The sequence below is a fragment of the Dasypus novemcinctus genome, chromosome 17 (genome assembly GCF_030445035.2).
Source record: "Dasypus novemcinctus isolate mDasNov1 chromosome 17, mDasNov1.1.hap2, whole genome shotgun sequence".
In the NCBI taxonomy this organism is placed as follows: Eukaryota; Metazoa; Chordata; class Mammalia; order Cingulata; family Dasypodidae; genus Dasypus; species Dasypus novemcinctus.
Window position 1 is genome coordinate 63,137,782 of NC_080689.1, and position 17,394 is coordinate 63,155,175.

General features: G+C 44.6%; 2 long non-coding RNA genes across 2 annotated transcripts; both read right to left on the reverse strand.

Annotated features, from left to right (window-relative positions):
• Positions 1 to 3,418: 3,418 nt before the first annotated feature.
• On the reverse strand, positions 3,419 to 6,688 carry LOC131274009 (uncharacterized). Its single transcript, XR_009181207.1, has 2 exons — positions 6,432 to 6,688; positions 3,419 to 4,752 (listed from the first exon to the last, which is right to left on the reverse strand). It is a non-coding gene; the product is annotated as an uncharacterized lncRNA (long non-coding RNA).
• A 6,476-nt stretch (positions 6,689 to 13,164) lies between these two features.
• LOC105747521 (uncharacterized) lies at positions 13,165 to 16,562 on the reverse strand. Its single transcript, XR_009181035.1, has 2 exons — positions 16,455 to 16,562; positions 13,165 to 14,053 (listed from the first exon to the last, which is right to left on the reverse strand). It is a non-coding gene; the product is annotated as an uncharacterized lncRNA (long non-coding RNA).
• Positions 16,563 to 17,394: the final 832 nt, after the last annotated feature.

Sequence of the window (17,394 nt, forward strand, 5' to 3'; positions counted from 1 at the left end):
GCAATTCCCTGAACTGCATTCCTGGTATAATTAATAAATCCCTGTTGATTATAATAGATATAATTAATCCAGTCTACATTTTTATTAATGGTGACCCACCAGAACAAGAATGACTCAAACCCCCCTGCTACCTGATTTATAGACTTAAATTCATCTGGGACTCCTTGAGGAACTCCTATATTGTCTAAATAGATCCACTCATCAAAAGAACCAAGGAAACTTCCTTTCTCGCTCCCTCAGTGGGATGATATTCTTGCATCTTTTTCAAATGGCAAGGTGAATGGGATAGCCAATCGGACCAGAGCACAGGTTCTGCCCCACCTCTCAGGCAGTATTGGTCAGAGAACACCCTTTCCACAGTACCATCACAGGTCTTCTCGTGGTCTAAGAAAACTGAAGAAATTGTCAGTACGATCACTGTTTACATTCCACACTTGTGTATATGAGGCCATAGTTCCAAGGTCCTGCAATCCTTTCCCCTGTCTAGAGAGACACGCAGAATGATTTCCTGGGCCCAGATAGGAGGCAGATATGGCCTTGATGTATCCGATTTTGACTGATGCGAAGAGCGGACAACATACTACAATTTTCACCAGGTATAGCATTTTCATGCTTTTCCATACCAAGCGGAAAGGGTACAATTTAAGCTGTGGGCTGGCCTGTTGCATGAGCATAAGAGTTGCTTTTGTTTAGACTCTGGACTGTATATTTGATCCATTCAATCCACGCACTTTTGTCCCGATATCCTGTCTCCATTTCTATGGTTTGTTTTAAATCTTCTGCCTTAAGTATCCTAACTGCTTTGGGATCATTTTGAATTGAGGAAGTGGCCTTTGGTGAGTTTTCCTGTGGTCTTTCTGAAGGGTTAGGTGGAGAGGGCATTGTCAATGTCATATCTACAGGGGGAGGAAGGACTCCCATATCTTTACCTGTAACATCTGGTCCCATTCCATATACTCTATTGACAACTTGGTCCCTGCTGCTGCTCCCAGCTTCTAATTTGTCTGCTTTTTTAATAGTTACTACTACTAGATTGCACTGAAGGCTTTTGCAGTCTGGTGGGGTGTTACCTTTATAAAAGGTAATCTTAGCCTTTAATGGACTTGAACTTGGTGAGACCCATCCAATATTCTTGGTCCATCCCTTAAACTGGGTAGTCCACCATATATCATCCCAGGAGGGGCAAGGAGGGGCTTGAATAGGCATTCTCCATGGCTCTGGGCATAGGTATTTATTTTTCCCACTCAGCCAGCGCTGGTGCTCTAAATTCCCACAGTCTATTACTTGGCAGGCATCAAACTGCGCCATCTGGGACTCCAGACCATTGGTCACATTTTTAACTAATTTGATGGGGCTAATTGCTTCTTGGGTTTGAAATATCATGGCTAGTCACCTACAATATGATTTATTGGACTTATCACACTCAGCTAAGATGGAGTTGAAGAAGGACAACCACCACACCATGGAGCCGAGAGTGATTACAACTGAAAGTGGGAGGATTGCATCCAACATCCATGTGGAATCTGAGCCTCCTCTTGACATAGAGGTGCAATGGACACAACCAATCCAATGTCCACATAGAAGGGGTGGCATTGGATTGGGAAAAGTGGACATGGAGGCTGATGGGTATGGGGAAAGGCAGGAAGAGATGAGAGGTGGAGGCGTCTTTGGGACATGGAGCTGCCCTCGATGGTGCTTCAGAGGCAATCACCAGACATTGTAAATCCTCACAGGGCCCACTGGATGGAATGGAGGAGAGTATGGGCCATGATGTGGACCATTGACTATGAGGTGCAGAGGTGACCAAAGATGTACTTACCAAATCCAATGGATGTGTCATGATGATGGGAACGAGTGTTGCTGGGGGGGGGAGAGGTGGTGTGGGGGGGTGGGGTTGAATGGGACCTCACATATATATTTTTAATGTAATATTATTACAAAATCAATTTAAAAAAAAGAGAAAAAAAAAGAGAAAAAAAAGAAAAGAAAAATGAAATATCATGGCTAGTAAGATTATTTTCACTTGTAAATTGAGGTCTGAGTTTCTCCTTTGGTAGTCTGATAGGACGGGGGCCATTGTTGACTAGGACAATACACACCTCAATTCCCTTCCCACCGGCCCCCAGTCATTGTTTTTTCAGTGTGATCTTTAAGGGACCTGGGGCAGAAATTATTTTCCAAGACTGAGGCGAAGTTGTTGGGAACTTATTGTCCAGTTGAGGTACTGGTCCCTTTACTCGAGTGTAAGGAGTCCAGCCTTTTTCTGCCATTAGGCCTGCTGTTTCAGTTGTCAGCAAGACTTGATAAGGTCCTTCCCAGGTCGTTTGGAGTTTGGACTCTTTCCACGACTTGATTAGGACCCAGCTGCCAGGTTGGTGTTGGTGGACTGCAAATTCAAGAGGCAGTCTGAGCCAGCAAACCCTGATGTCTGAGGGATGACAAAGTAGAAGACAAGGACAGTATATAATTTTGAAGAAAGAGATCCTTCAACTCAAAGGAGGGGAGTTCTCCAGGCTTCCCAGGGAAGGGCAGACCAGAAAGCATTTCATAAGGAGAAATTCCCAGTTCCCTCCTAGGGGCAGTTTGGATTCTTAACAGACCTACAGGTAAACATTTAACCCATGGTAATTTGGTTTCTAAGACCAACTTAGAGAGATGTTTTCTTAAGGTTTGGTTCATTCTTTCCACTTTCCCTGAGGATGGTGGGTGCAGGGTGTATGGAAATTCCATGTGACACCTAGACCCTGCATAATATTTTGCAACACTCTGGATGTACCATTGTCTGAATCTATGTTTTCTACTAACCCATATCCAGGAATGCTTTCTTCAAGGATAATTTTTGAAGTCCCTGATGCTGTAGCTAAAGCAAGATGGTATGCTTCTACTCACCCTGTCACATAATCCACAATTACCAGAACATACTTTAGTCTGCCTACATGGGCCAATTGAGTATAATCAACCTGAATGCTCTGGAATGGTCTGAGGCCAGGCTCTCTACCCCCTGGCACTTGCTTCCTTAAAACTTTCTTATTAACTTTCTGACAGATTAGGCATGGTTCACTTACTTGTGTGGCTATAGTAGAAAGGCCCATACACCCAAAATGCTTGAGGATGTGGTCATACATGCCCTCTACTCCCCAGTGGCTACCTTGGTGTAAAACTGCTAGTAATTCCCTCATTATTTGCTTATTCAGCAACTGCTGGTTGTCTGGGAGGAGCACTTCCCTTGGCTATCTAACGATGCCCCAGTTGTTCTAGTTATTTTACTTCCTTTTCAGAGAATACAGTGATTCCAATTTATTTGGGGATTGTTGGAGATTTGGACCTGAAGTCTATCAGGAATGAAAGAAAGAGAAAAAGGAGAGTGAAAGAAAGAGAAAGAAAGAAAGAAAAAGAAAGAAAGAACAAGAGAGCTGCGATCAGGGGATCTGCGGGTAGAGACTCATCAGACAACTTTATTGTTTACAAGGAGCCCTCTATATACCCCAATCTACATGACAACAAGCAGGAACATGTAGCCTATGTGACAACAAGGAGCAAAACATAGCCTATGTGACAACAAACAGTAACATGCAGTTAACTGTCAGCATTAGCCACAGTCTAAGGAATTTTTAAAAATCTCATCTGAAGGTACAAAGTCTATGTTTTCTATTCACTACAAAAGGTATGTGCTCATCTTTTCTTTCTGCCTTTAACTGCTTCATCCCATTTGCCGGGAACTCTTAATTACTGCATTCCTGAGAGTGCAAGCATAGCCATGGAGACAGCACTAGCATGGAGACAGCACTAGCATGGAGACAGCACGTCTCTCCTTGTGAGGCCACTGTGCCTCAGTTTCCAACATCTCCCCTTTTTGTTTTAGTCGAGGTGACTGTGCCTGTCTTAGGTTGCCCTCCTCTGAGAGTCTTACCCGTCATTGACTACCAGCCAAGCTCTTCGACTAGGGGAAGTCATTGAAGTGCTTTTGCTAGCACCAGATTATTCGCATGTCCCTTGGCTCTTATGCTTTGCAATGTTCTTTGAAAGCAGTATCCAGCACAGGCAAGAATCATGAGCAACAAAACAAATATGATTAACCCTATTCCGAAAGCTGACAGGAAATGCTGTGATTTCCACCAAGTAACTGGGTTAAATTTTGTAATATGTGAAGCATATCTGAGAAAATATCCTTGATATTGGCTACATGAATTTGATTTGGAGACATTTCTAATATTTTTCTTTGTAATTCAATTATTTCCTGAGAGATATTACTTTTCTGGCCTAGCAAATGATTAATCTTTTTTTCTATATCAGATGAATTACAGGCAAGAGGAGTAATACAAAAGTGGCTTTCATTCCAATCACATTTCAATCCCCTTAACAAGTTTAAATTATACAATTTATCTCCAATATGCAAAACAGCTATTTCTAAATCATTAACCCGATTATTTAACTGTTCATTAATGTGTTCTTGGCTATGCCACAAATCAGTAGCATTTTTCTGCCAATCGTGCACATATTGTTGAGTCTGAACAGTCTCATGCAAAGCGACAGCAGCAGTTGCAGCAGCTCTGATGATTCCAATTAGTCCCATTATACTAATTATTAGGAGTCCAATAAATCTTTTCATCCATTTCATGATTTCTTGCGCCATGTGTAGCAATAACTGACTTTCACGTGATGACTGCCATATTCGGTTAATTTGCATGGGAATCCATATACCTCATCGTCTTCTGGCTGTTGTGACGGTGTCTCAATCCTGCAACACACTTTCTGAAAGACATGTATACAAGGCACCATTTTTATAAAACAAGGCATTATCTTTTATAGTTATTTTTCCAATAATGAATATGAAAGGATCCCTAACACATGCTTTCAATGGATAGATTTGATTTAATTGTAGATATTAACCTGTTTGACTGTAATTATCAATCCATTCATAAGCAGGGGCAATTCCAAGAAATACTTTCCACAAGTTTTTATGTATATTAAGACTATAGGTGTCATTAATTCAAGGGGTTGGTAACCATTTTCCTTTACATTTCCAAACAGTGAAATTGTTAGTATATACCACTTGTTCACCCAAGAATAGAGATTCCGAAAAAGGACATTGCACTTGTCTAACTTCTTGACCCTTGTTAAGTCCATACCATATAAATCTATCATTATATTCATTGGGGGTCTCCATAGAAGCACTTTCCCTCACTATTCAATAGGAATCATTAAAAATGACAGATCCTCTTCCTATATGGCATTCCTGCCATCCCTCTTTTCAGGTTTTTCGGGTGGACAATTATAATTTTGCTTTTCAGTTACTGAAGAATTATGTGAAGGAAACAAAGTTATGAATAATTTTGTACCATTATTTGTCATGGTAACCATAGTCCAATTTTTTGTTTGCATGCAAGGGCGACTTTTTCCAATATATAATGGTGTATGATCAAAAGGAAGGATAAGATTATATATTTTGGGAAACGGACTTTGGCCCAGTGGTTAGGGCATCCGTCTACCACATGGGAGGTCCGCAGTTCAAGCCCTGGGCCTCCTTGACCCGTGTGGAGCTGGCCCATGTGCAGTGCTGATGCGTGCGCAAGGAGTGCCATGCCATGCAGGGGTGTCCCCGCATAGGGGAGCCCCACGCGCAAGGAGTGCACCCATGCGCAAGGAGTGAACCCATAAGGAGAGCCGCCCAGCGTGAAGGAGGGAGCAGCCTGCCGAGGAATGTCCCCGCCCACACTTCCCCTGCCACTGACGACAACAGAAGCGGACAAAGAAACAAGACACAGCAAAAAGACACAGAAAACAGACAACGGGCGGGAGGGGAGGGTAATTAAATAAATAAAAATAAATCTTTAAAAAAAAAAGATTATATATTTCCTCCCTTCTTCATCAGGTTTTAGGGGTAGTCTGTCATCTATAGGCCCAGGAAACACATGTGTTTCATTCACAAAGATAGGAAATGATGGGTCTCTCCATGTTTCTACCTGGTTGGGATGTACAACAAAGGGCTTACAGTTTGATTGTCTGCCTAACAAATATTAGTGGGAGAAAGAATGGGGACCTCAAATCCTTCTCCTTTACCCATGAGACTGTAAGGGAACTTCCAGAGAATTTGGTTCCTCTGGGGAGAGAAGGATCAGGCTGTGCCAGTGTCCACTAGAAATGTAATTTTTTTATGATATGGGCCCACCGTTAGATTTACTAAAGGCTCCCAGTGGGCTTTAGAAGTGAGGAGCATCAGACCTCCTGAATCCTCAAAATTCATGAGGGGAATTACCAGACTCTCTTTCATTAAAGTCCAGCATTCCCTTTTGAAATGACCCATCCTCCCAGTCAGAGCACCCTGCAGAGCCTTGCATTCTCCTTGTCCCCTTATCTAAATAAGACCAAGTTGCATCTTTATCTTGCCTCTGCCTATTCCCTCCCTGACCCATCTCCAGTCTTTTACTTACCATTTGATCGACTGCTAATCACGACCTTTGCTTTCTGTTTCTGCTTTTCCTTCTCTCTCCTTACAAACACTTTCTGGGACTCTCTCAATAACTCTTCCAACGGCTTATCCATCCATCCTTCTTTTTTCTGAATCTTCTTCTGAATGTCAGGCCAAGACCCTTTTACATAGCTGACTTTTAACATTCCCTGAGCCACAGGATCATCAGGGTCCATCCCTGAATATTTCCTCACTTGGTCCTTCAATCCTTGCAGGTAAGCAGAGGGCATTTCATCCTTCTCCTGGGCTACTTCAAAGGCCTGCTTCAAGTTTTGAGATTTGGGAACGGCCAATTTGATCCCCTGTATAATGAGGTCTCTAAAATCTTTCATTTGTGTTCTGTCACCCAGGTCATTATGATCCCAATTAGGGTCTGTGTTTGGGAACTTCTGTTCTGTTGCCATTACCCCCTGTCCAGGTGGATGCTGCCTGTCCCACTCCTCCATAGCTGCCCTCCACACCATTCCTCTTTCTTCTCCCATAAAGAGGATATTCAGTATGGACATAAGTTCAGGCCAGGTGTATAATCTAGGACCCAGGAATTGATCTACTTGTTCAGCCAGCCCCACTGGATCTTCCATTAGGGATTTCATCTCCTCCTTGAAGTTCCTTACTTCAGTACTTGTCACTGGGGCATTGACATAGCCAATTTCCCCTGGCCCCATTGGGACTTCTCTCAGCGGATACAACGGCTGAATGGAGTTTTGTTTTTTCACTCTCTTCTCCTCAGATGCTCTGGCAAATGGAAAACTGTGTATATCTTTCTTACACTCTTCCAGTTCTTTCCTCAGCTGTTGGTGGGTTGTAACCGGTGCGGCTGTTGACCCTGCTTGATTCTCCAGTTCCCAAGGGTTTAGAATGGGTTCTATTGGGCCCTCCATGTCTAATGACCCTTTTCCTGGGAGGGGAGGCGGAACATGAGGAGGAGGGAGATTAGACAGGGGGTCTCAGGCTTTAGTTTCTACAGCTTTTGTTTCTGCCACCTTAGTTTCTGCAGCCTTAGTTTCTGCAAGCTTAGTCTTGGAGCCTGGATTTCCAGCTTTCACAGGATAGAAAGTGGCCCCCTTTCCCTTTAACCAGCACATAGCATAGTCAGACTCTTCTTTGGAGAAGGGTGTTTTTCCATTAACATACAGTACAAGGTCAGCACAAAGCCAATCCTCATCTGACCCATATTTTGGCCAGAATACACCAGGTAGTAAAATACTTTCCTTGGTCCAGATACAACAGCAGTATTGAATCATTTTCTTCTTGTCTTTTCCCTTGGTCCAATCACTATCGGTCCAATGCCTTAACATCCTCCCTAGTGGAGTATCTGGAGGAATGTCTTTGGGGGATCTTACACATACCCCCTTCTGCTTTTTCCCAGTTGACCGACTGCCTCTATTTCCCATTCTGAATCTTGTCTGGGTCTCTTTCTTTTGAATCTTTTGCTTTGTCCATCTCTGGCCCTTTCCCTCAAGGGAGAAGGGAAATGCGAATCGGGACTCTGCACTCACTTCCTGCCGTATGTCACAATTCTCAGGCACACACAGTGAGCCTCCAACTCATTAGAAGTCCCATCCACCAAGGTAATACTAAATAGCCTTTCTTCTTACCTGGTCCATGCATGGAGTCACCTGGCCAACGAGAGGCAGATTTTCCCTTCCCTTTTTCTGGTCCACAATTGGCAGATCTAAGCGTCTGTTCTCGGGCCTTTTGGCTGCAAGAGGTGGGGCCCCTGCCGGTGGAGTCCAAGACCACTTAAACAGCGGGGCACGCCTTCTCATCGTCCACCCCAGGGGTATGCTCTCTGAAGGCTCAGAATCCCAGATGAGGTCCCAAACCTGTTGGAAAAAAATCTTCTTCTGGAAGAAAATAAGGCTCACCCGATTGTGGAGAAGAAAAGAGTTATTCTCAATCTTGCAAGAAGGGGCACACAACCAGAAAACGTGGCTGGCGCACCAAGCAAACAAAAATGTCACAATTTATAGCCCTAAGCCTAGCACGCAAGCCCTTCCTCTGTTTCTTCAGATTGGATACTTCAGAAGTGACAGCCTATCCGAGAAGATCTAACTTGCCCGCGCAAAAGTTTGTGATTCACCGCTTCCGTCATCATATTCCAACCATTTTAGTTTTTACCTGCTCCTCTTTGCCAAATAAGGAATGGAATTTAGTGCTGAATTGGTATTCTCTTAGCTCTTTCTTGGTCATTTTTTGACTGCCTATAGCACTGGCTTCAGCTGATTTCCATTCTTCCTGCTTAACATGGGAGTGGGAGACTGAGGCAGTAGGCTGCCAGGTTACATTAAAAAATATTTTCTTCCTTTATGTGAAAACTAATCTAATCTTTGTTTCTTACATTACGGAATGACTACAAGCCAAGGCCAGCAGGAAGTAGTTACAGAAAAGTGAGCATCGCCCTTCATCACCTCTTTAAGACAAAAGTATAAACCCTTTAAGGGTAAAATAAAATTAATTGATGAATCTGGAGCCACAGGAAATGCAGGTAAATGCCAGTGGCCCCCAGGCTATGGGTAGGAGGCTGTTTATCTCTTTGTAGATAAGACTAAGTTGAGCCTGAGGGACAGTGAGAAGGTGCAGCCCTGCCCTTGATAATCATGGCAACCACTCCAGTCCTGGGAAACAATTTAGCAATGCAAACTCTATATACATACCAGTCAGTCCAGAGAGATTCTCAAAATAGCGATGCCGAATCTTAAATAAAATTAAACTTTGCTTCAAGGGGAAATAAAATATAGCCTGTGCTTGAATTCAAAATTATCTAATTCTGTATCCAACTGTGCCTAGAAATTCAATTAAGTAATATAGGCCCTTTAGACTTTGAATGTTCAGAAAGGATGTGTATTCAAAGTTGCATCCAGAGGGAATTTGGGCTATATGTTAATTCAAAACCTTTATGCTAACTCAAAAGCTATCTGGTACTCAGGCAAACACTTAAAAATGAAAGGCATTTTTTTTCATAAAATCACCATGTGACTCCCCACCCTGTGCAAAAGGAACTTGAAAATCTTGTTGCAGCTCAGGTATTGAACAGACAAGTCCTGAGTCCTGCTGGCCTTACTGAAATCTTTTTCCTTCCCAAGATCATTCCAGAGTCCTGGCCTTTCTATATGCAAATAATTGAATGTCTCTCCACTTCTACAACAGTAAATGAAAAAAAAAAAAAGAAAAGAAAACAGTGACTAAACTATCAGGAATTCAAATCCAGCAACATACTAAGAGAATAATATACCATAACCAAAGAGGTTGCTACTCAAGAAACGCAAGGACAATTCATCATTAGGAAACTATTAATGTGATCAATATGTTCACAGAGTAAGGGATAATGATGAGTATTTTGATAAACATTGAAAAACCACTTGTACAATTCAACATTCAATCCTAATTTTAAAAATACACTCTTGTTGATTTGGAACTGAAGGGAATTTTCTTTACTTTATAAGGGGTAATTATCCAAAACCAACAACAAGCAATAAACAATAGTGCAAAACCAGAAACAGTCACATTAGTGGAAAGAAGGAGACAGGAAGGTCTGCTATCACTCCTTCCAGGCAACACTGTTCTGGAAGCTTTACCAATGCAACAACAAAAGGAAAAGGAAAAGGTCTAAATTCTGGAAAAGAACAATCATGGTTATCGTTATTGGCATAGAATTTCATTTACACAGAAAACTCAATGCAATTAACTAGAAACAAATATGAGAATGAATAAGATTTATGATGTCTATATTGGTTAAAGTGGCTACATATGAGATAGACAAAATTCAATGCCATTCCCTAGTATCCTAGTATCTTATTAGAAAATATCATGAACTTCCAGTTAAAAGGGCTAGATTAAATATATCCATTCGTAGCTGCTTCCTCCCAGAAACAATTATAATGGCAGTAAAGGAATAAAGAAGAGAATAGCCCATAAGGATGAAGACAAAGGAAGAGGAATTAACAGAAGACAAGAAATGGCAACAAAAGTTTGGAGGCTAGCAATGGGTAAATGAATGGTAAGTGATTTAGCAGTAATGGGGGGAGTGAGTAAAAAGTGGGACAATCCATGCTATAGAACACTGGCAAGCTCACAATTCACAAGTATCCATTACCTCTAAAGGCAGGGTAGGCTGAAAACAGGAAAACTGTTTATAAGGGTTTTATGGAGACCATTGAGACATACCCATTCACTCCTCTACCTCCCGTAACCAGGCATTAGTCCCTTACAGAAGAGAAAGGAGGTTTATACCAGGAGAGGTTTGTACAGCCAGGCTGAAAGCAGAGGGATTCTGGAGACATCTCTATACCAAACAGTAAAATGCCGCATCTCCACTAGGCCAGTAGAAGACTGGCAGCTGAGCTTCTATCTTTCTAGCAAAAGACTGGAGTACACCTTTGTGATGAAACTGACAGGCTTGAGAGGAACGAGAAAGAATCACATGTAGGAAGGTTCCAGCCAGCCACCTGTGGCCCTTCAGTGAAATTCAGCAGTCACCAAGACCTGGCCAAAAACAGAGCTAGAAATTTTTGAAAAAGCCAAAGGGGCTTGCCCTAGGTGATAACAAAACATAAAGATATAACAATGAAAACAGTGTGGTTCCAATAAAGGAAAAGTGAGCTCAGTGAAATGCAGTCAAGAATCCAGAAACAAGCTCATACATTTCATATTAGATAGAGTTGGTGTTGGAGAAAAACAGTACTCACTGGGACACAGAGACTGATATGACCACAGGCAGAGAATATATTGAGGAGCTCTCCCATTGGAGGGGGTCTGAAGAACAGACTTCAGCCCCAAAACCACCATGGTGGGGGTCTGAAGAGAGACTTTAGCCCACTCCTGGAAGGGGGGGAATTGAATTTTTGAATTGACACAGAACTTTCCTAGGTGGGGAAATGATGGTCAGTGGGAGAGGGTTGAAGGACCCAGTGAGGTGCAGGGGCCAATGGGGAGCCCTAGAGGTGAAAAATTTCCCTTGTAGGGCTAGAGGGTAGTGGGATAGGGAGTTAAGTTTTCTTGGAAAGCTGGAGGACTGGCTGTTTCTTAGATCTGTAGGGAGTAAAGGGTTTCTTTATCTCCCTTTGACATGCAGGCACTGAATGTTTTCATCTCCCTCTGATATGCACACAGCCAAGATCTCTGTCTCCCTTTACTCCTGCCTCTACCTGGTTTCTTTGTTTAAACTGCAGGAAAGTGCAATATCCTTAGACATATAGGCTTATGAGGGAGGGGTAGCCTTTCCCCAGTGCATATGATGGTAACTGAGCTACAGCTTGTTAATTACTGCAAACCTCTAACACTTGGCTTTCCAAATGACTGAAGAACAGGTTATGATTTAATATTTGAGCAAAAGTAGATGACTATCTCACAATAGTCTCAAAAACAAATTCCAGGTGATTAACCATATAAAGGTAAAAATAAACAAATATAGGAACTAGAATATAGCAAAGTGTTATTTCAATCCTGGCACAGAAGAGGAGTTTCTAAGATTGAAAAAAAAAAAAAAAATCGAAGAATCCCTAAAGTAAAAGATTGATAAACATGAATACCATAGAATTAAGTTTCTGTTCAAGAAAAGGTATCATCAAAGACAAAATTACCACTTCTGGTTATGGTGGAATAATTCAACTAGCCCTTTTGCTGCGAGCAATGAGGGAACTAGACAAAATACATGAAATAATTGTTTTTAGATATTGAACAGGCAGAGCAAAACTGAGACAAGGAAGCCTTCCAACCCCCTGTGTTTCTTCCTGGAGGCTCTTTCTGGATGAGGTCATGCAAGAAGGGGCTTTTCAAATGGGGCATGACAGTCTCACTGAGCTCAGGCAAGGGCCAAGTGGGATGGGAGCTTCAGGAGACTGAGAGCAGTGGAAGTTTATGGAGGAGGAACGCTGCAGAGGCTTGTCTCCAGAATTCTGCATAGTGTTCCCTGTGCATGCACACAATGGCTATAAGAGATAAACAAGCAAAAGCCAAGGGGAGGAGCCAGAATCTGGAAGTCTATGGAAGCTGCAAGACAAAGGAGAGGGCATCTCCAAAAGATAAAAAGTCCAGCAACCTGAGAATTGTCAGCCGGACAGAGTGCTGCTGACACCGGGAGGAAGCAAGTCTTCTAACCTCTTTTACTAGAACTAGTTAGAAGTTCAAAATGCTGATGCACCTACTTCCTCATGAGCCTTTTACCTACACAAGGTGAGAATGTCACCTTAGTCCAACCCCAGGTTTTATCTCACTCAGAATTCTGCCTTAAGCAATGGAAACAAGGAACTGATTTAGGGAGAGCATAGCCAATTTTCCTGAAAGTGTATCCAAGACTGTTGTGTTTGGAACAAAGAACGATCCTTCTTTAATCAGAATAAAGTATCATGTCCTAACAGAGAAGTGTAATGTCTGCATCAACAATAATGAAATGGAAACAAGAAAAATTCCATTTTCAGTAAGGACCCAAATGTTTTTCCATGTCTTTTTAATAAAGAAAAATAGAACCAAAAAATTAACAAGCCAAGGGCTTTCATTCATTCATCAAGTGTTTACTGAGGACCTGCTGGGTGACAGCCTGTGCTGGTTGTGGAGGTGGACACTGAGGAGCACACCAGGGCACACCATTGGTCCCCCTGCTTATGTGGGGTCAATGTCTTGAAGTGTGATCAGAACCAGTATCTAGGTTCTCAGCTTCTTCTCAAAAAAGAATTCAAGGACAAGCCACACATTAATCAGGCAAGCAAAGAATTTAATGGGGTTGAGGAAAGAGAAGGAAAGTATACCTACAGGGATGCAGGCAAAGGGGGAAAATGCAAAGTTCTACCATGGGGTCCGTGATTTATGGGGGTACAGGACTCCAGGTGTGCCCTGATTGGCATGCTTGATACACAGCAGGGGAACTCTACTGGGTGATCCAATTCCCTTAGCGGGTTAGGGGCTGGGTTAGGGGATGCTGGTGGGTGGTGATTGGCTTCTGGCTGCTGTCCACGAGCTCTGCAGGCTGTGCTGACCGCCGGTGATCAGCCTCTGGTCACTGTCAATGAAGCAAGAAGTAACCTGAAAGTGGGTGGGGTGGGGGTGCTGCCCCCCTTGCCCTGTCCCTCTTTCCGCCATATAATGAGGTTGCCTCCTGATCACAGATCCGCTGGGTGTGTGCTGTGTGCTGTAAGCTGCAGGGTGTGTGCTTCTTAGCTGCCCCTTCCTAATTTGCCCCTGTGCTCAGCACATTCATACTAGCCAGCAGGCCAGTGCCTCAGTTTCTCTTGCCAGGCTTATTAGGTTTTTCTGCCCCTTCCTCCTTAGGTCCCTATTCTATCCTGACTCGAAAGGGTTAAACAACAGTTCAAGGCAGGACATCCAGGAGGCCAAGTGGAAGCCCCAGAGAGCAAGCAGAGGCCAGAGACTCGCAGGCAGCATGGAGGAGGCCCAGAGCTGGCCACTGAAAGGGACCCCTCAGCTCTGCTCTGCCCTCAGGCCACGTCATGACCCACGGATTTCTTGCAGACCCACTGATAGGTGGCATCACAGTATATGTCATTCCACGTCTGCTGAGTATGGACACAGTCCTCCGTGGGCCTGTTCCTGTGCTGCCAGTTGTCCAGCTGCTCCTTGCTCAAAAACCTGGAAATAGAGAGATGTTATTCAGCTAGACACAGGCAGTGGTCCTTGTCCCTGCTGTGGCACATGGAGCTAAACTGACGTGGCTCCCCAGTCCCCTTGCAGCCCCAGAAAAGGGACAGAGCTGCGATGCCTGCGGGCCTGGGTCTGCTGAGGACATCCTAAGTCACTGATGATCCAAGGATGGGGAGGGTGTCTGTGAGGCGGCAAGTTGGGGAGAGGGGAAGGGAGGGGTCTTTCCTTTCAACTTCCATCCCAGAACTCGCACTTCCCTGCAGAGCTGGACCCCTCCCTGCACCTTCCCTGGTGTGTCCAGGGTCTAAGCAGCAGCCAGGGCCCCTCGGGGAGGCCCAGCATCCCATCACGTGACTGTCCCTACCTAGTCCCAGCCCTGGATACGAGGTGTGCTGTCCTGGGACAACATCTGGCCAGAGCTTCTCAAGATGCTTCACAAAGCAGCACGGCCTTTTTCACACCCACATAACAGTCTCAGGAGCACCCTGTGGCCTGGGTGGTAATGTCAACTGAAATGACCAGAGCTAGTGAGGTCTTTTATAACCTAGACGCATCCTTAGGCCGACCCCAGATGTCCAGTTGGCCACCCTGGGCCTCGATGGCCTTGGTGCTCCTCAAATCGAATGTGAGTGCCTGGCCTTCCCAGGAAGCCTGGGTCTCCTGCTCACGTGCCCTCCACAGCCATGGGATTGACTGACATTAAAATCGAGATTGATCTGCACCTGTGGACCAGGGGGTGTGTGGGGGGGTGCCGGTGCCACCCGGATGCTGCACACCGGCCCTGTCTGCTCTCAGTGCAGAAATTCCCAGGCAAGCATGAACAGATAACAGCAGAAAACAGTGCTGGAATGCGGGACTCGGCGGTTTTGCACAGGAAGCTTTCAGACATGTTGTTTCCTCTAATCTTCTCAAAGTTGGGACAAAACTGAACAAACGAGATGAGCCGGGTGCTTCAGAAAGTGCAAAAGCTACTAGTGAATCCTATTCTCCTCTATCAGGAGAAACAATAGAAATTTATTAAGTTGCTGCAGAAAATCCAGGACTTGTCAACAAATCTTGTTACCCAGGTGGTAACAAGAAGACACTGGGGAAGTGGACTTGGCCCAGTGGATAGCGCATCTGCCTACCCCATGGGAGGTCTGTGGTTCAAAAACTAGGCCTCCTTGACCCGTGTGGAGCTGGTCTACGCACAGTGCTGATGTGCGCAAGGAGTGCCGTGGCTCACAGGGGTGCCCCCACGAGAGGAGCCCCACGCGCAAGGAGTGCGCCCTATAAGGAGAGCCGCCCAGCACGAAAGTGCAGACTGCCCAGGAATGGCACGGCACACACAGAGAGTTGATGCAGCAAGATGACACAACAAAAAGAAACAAAAAAACAAAAACAACAACAAGAACTCACAGCAAATAGACACAGAGAACAGACAACTGGGGCGGGGGGAGAGAGAAATAAATAAAATAAAAAATACATCTTTAAAAAAAAGAAGAAGATACTGAGTAAACCTTCAGAAATTGTTCAATGAAGGAATGGAGCAGCATTTGAGAAATATGTAACATCTATTTAGGAATGAAAATAAACTAATGTGAAGCAACTTAATCCAGAATAGTTATTTTAAATTGTGGTGGATAGAGGTTTAAAATAGCAACTTGTAGTAATATCAATGGAAAAGCTACATGTTGCAGCTATACTACTGAAATAAACTTTCAAATGATTGCAGATAAACATAATACAGGGTGTTTCTCTTTTTTCACAGCACTCTGCGACATAGGCTACAGTCTAGTTATTATATTCAGAATTCACAAAATGACCTGAAAATAAAAACTACTTCTAAAAATTATGTAATTCAAGGGTAACATTGCTATCATAAGCCTTCTATAATGTAACTATTGCTTATTATCCTACTAATGAAACATTCAACTGCATTTTAAAAAGTCAAGATTCTGGAAGTGGGTGTGGCTCAATCAGTTGAGCTTCCATCTACCATATGGGAGGCCCTGGGTTCGTGTCCTGGGGCCTCTTTGTGAAGGCAGCCTCACCCGCACATCACCGAGAGCCACTGGCCTGCAAGTGCTACGTAGAGCCGCCTCAGCAAGGTGACACAGCAAAAAGGGAGACAAGTAGAAACACAGAAAAGCACACAGCAAATGGACACAGAGAGCAGACCACAGGCAAGTCTCAAGGATGGGGTGGGATAAATTCAAAAATGAATACAGAGACGCAGAAGAATGCACAGCGAATAGACACAGAGAGCAGATGGCAAGCAAGCCTCGGGGGGGGGGGGGATAAAAAAAAAATCAAGATTGATGACAGGAGAGGAAGCCCAAAGGGACCTGAGGGGCTGAGGGAAAAACATGCTCCCTCATGCTCTCAGGGTGCCCACCCTACCACCCACCTCTGCCTTGCCCTGCTGCTGACATCTGTCGACCTCAGGGAATCTCCATCAGTCACTGAGGACAGTGGGGTTTGTTGTCCAGGTTTCTGCCTCCAGTGCAAGGTGCTCAGAGGAATTAAATATTGTTCCCTGCCTGACAGGAGACATGAAGGTTATGGGCTGTGCCCTCCCCTAGAGGAGGAAGGTCAAAGCACCAAAGGCCCTTGTCAATCACCAACCCTGTCAGAATCACCCTAAGCCCCCAGCTCTGACCTGCTCTTCCTCAGAGTTCACCGATGCCAGGTGAGCTCCTTGGGACACACAGAACTGCTCAGCCTCCTCCAAGACTTCTTGACATCAGAAAAGTCATACAAGCTCCCCCTGAAGAACTTCCAGCCTTGTAGGAGCAGCCAGAGAAGCTGAGCTGCAGCAGAGGTGTGAGGAGAGGGAACCGGGGGCTGATGGTGGATGTCCCAGAGCTGGCCTTCCTGAACCCGCCAGCGGCTGGCCACTGAGGCCCACGTCCTTCGGGCTCGGTTCCCCAAGAGCAAGTGCTGCTGAGACCACGCCTCCATCCCACTACCAAATTCCCCAGGGAGCTGCAGCTCAAGACGCCTGGCTCAGTACTCCTGGGACACTCGGCTCTGCTACCCAGAAAAACTCTCTGCTGAGACATGTGCTTTCTGACCATGTCACTTTATTTCCCATCTCATTACTGCCACCATGCAGTCTCCATCTCAATTCCCGCCATCTCTCGAGGAAGTTGTCCATCCATCCAGAGTCTCCCTTACTTCCTTGACTTGATCTCCATCCACTTTGCCTGCCCACACTCATGACTATCCCAGGACTTCCTCATCATCTGCTCTACCTGCCCTCACAGGTGTCACACACTAAGAGCTCATCCTGTCACCAGGAGCCCCAAGTCTCAGCTCTTTCCTCCCTCCTTGTCACCACATCCTGC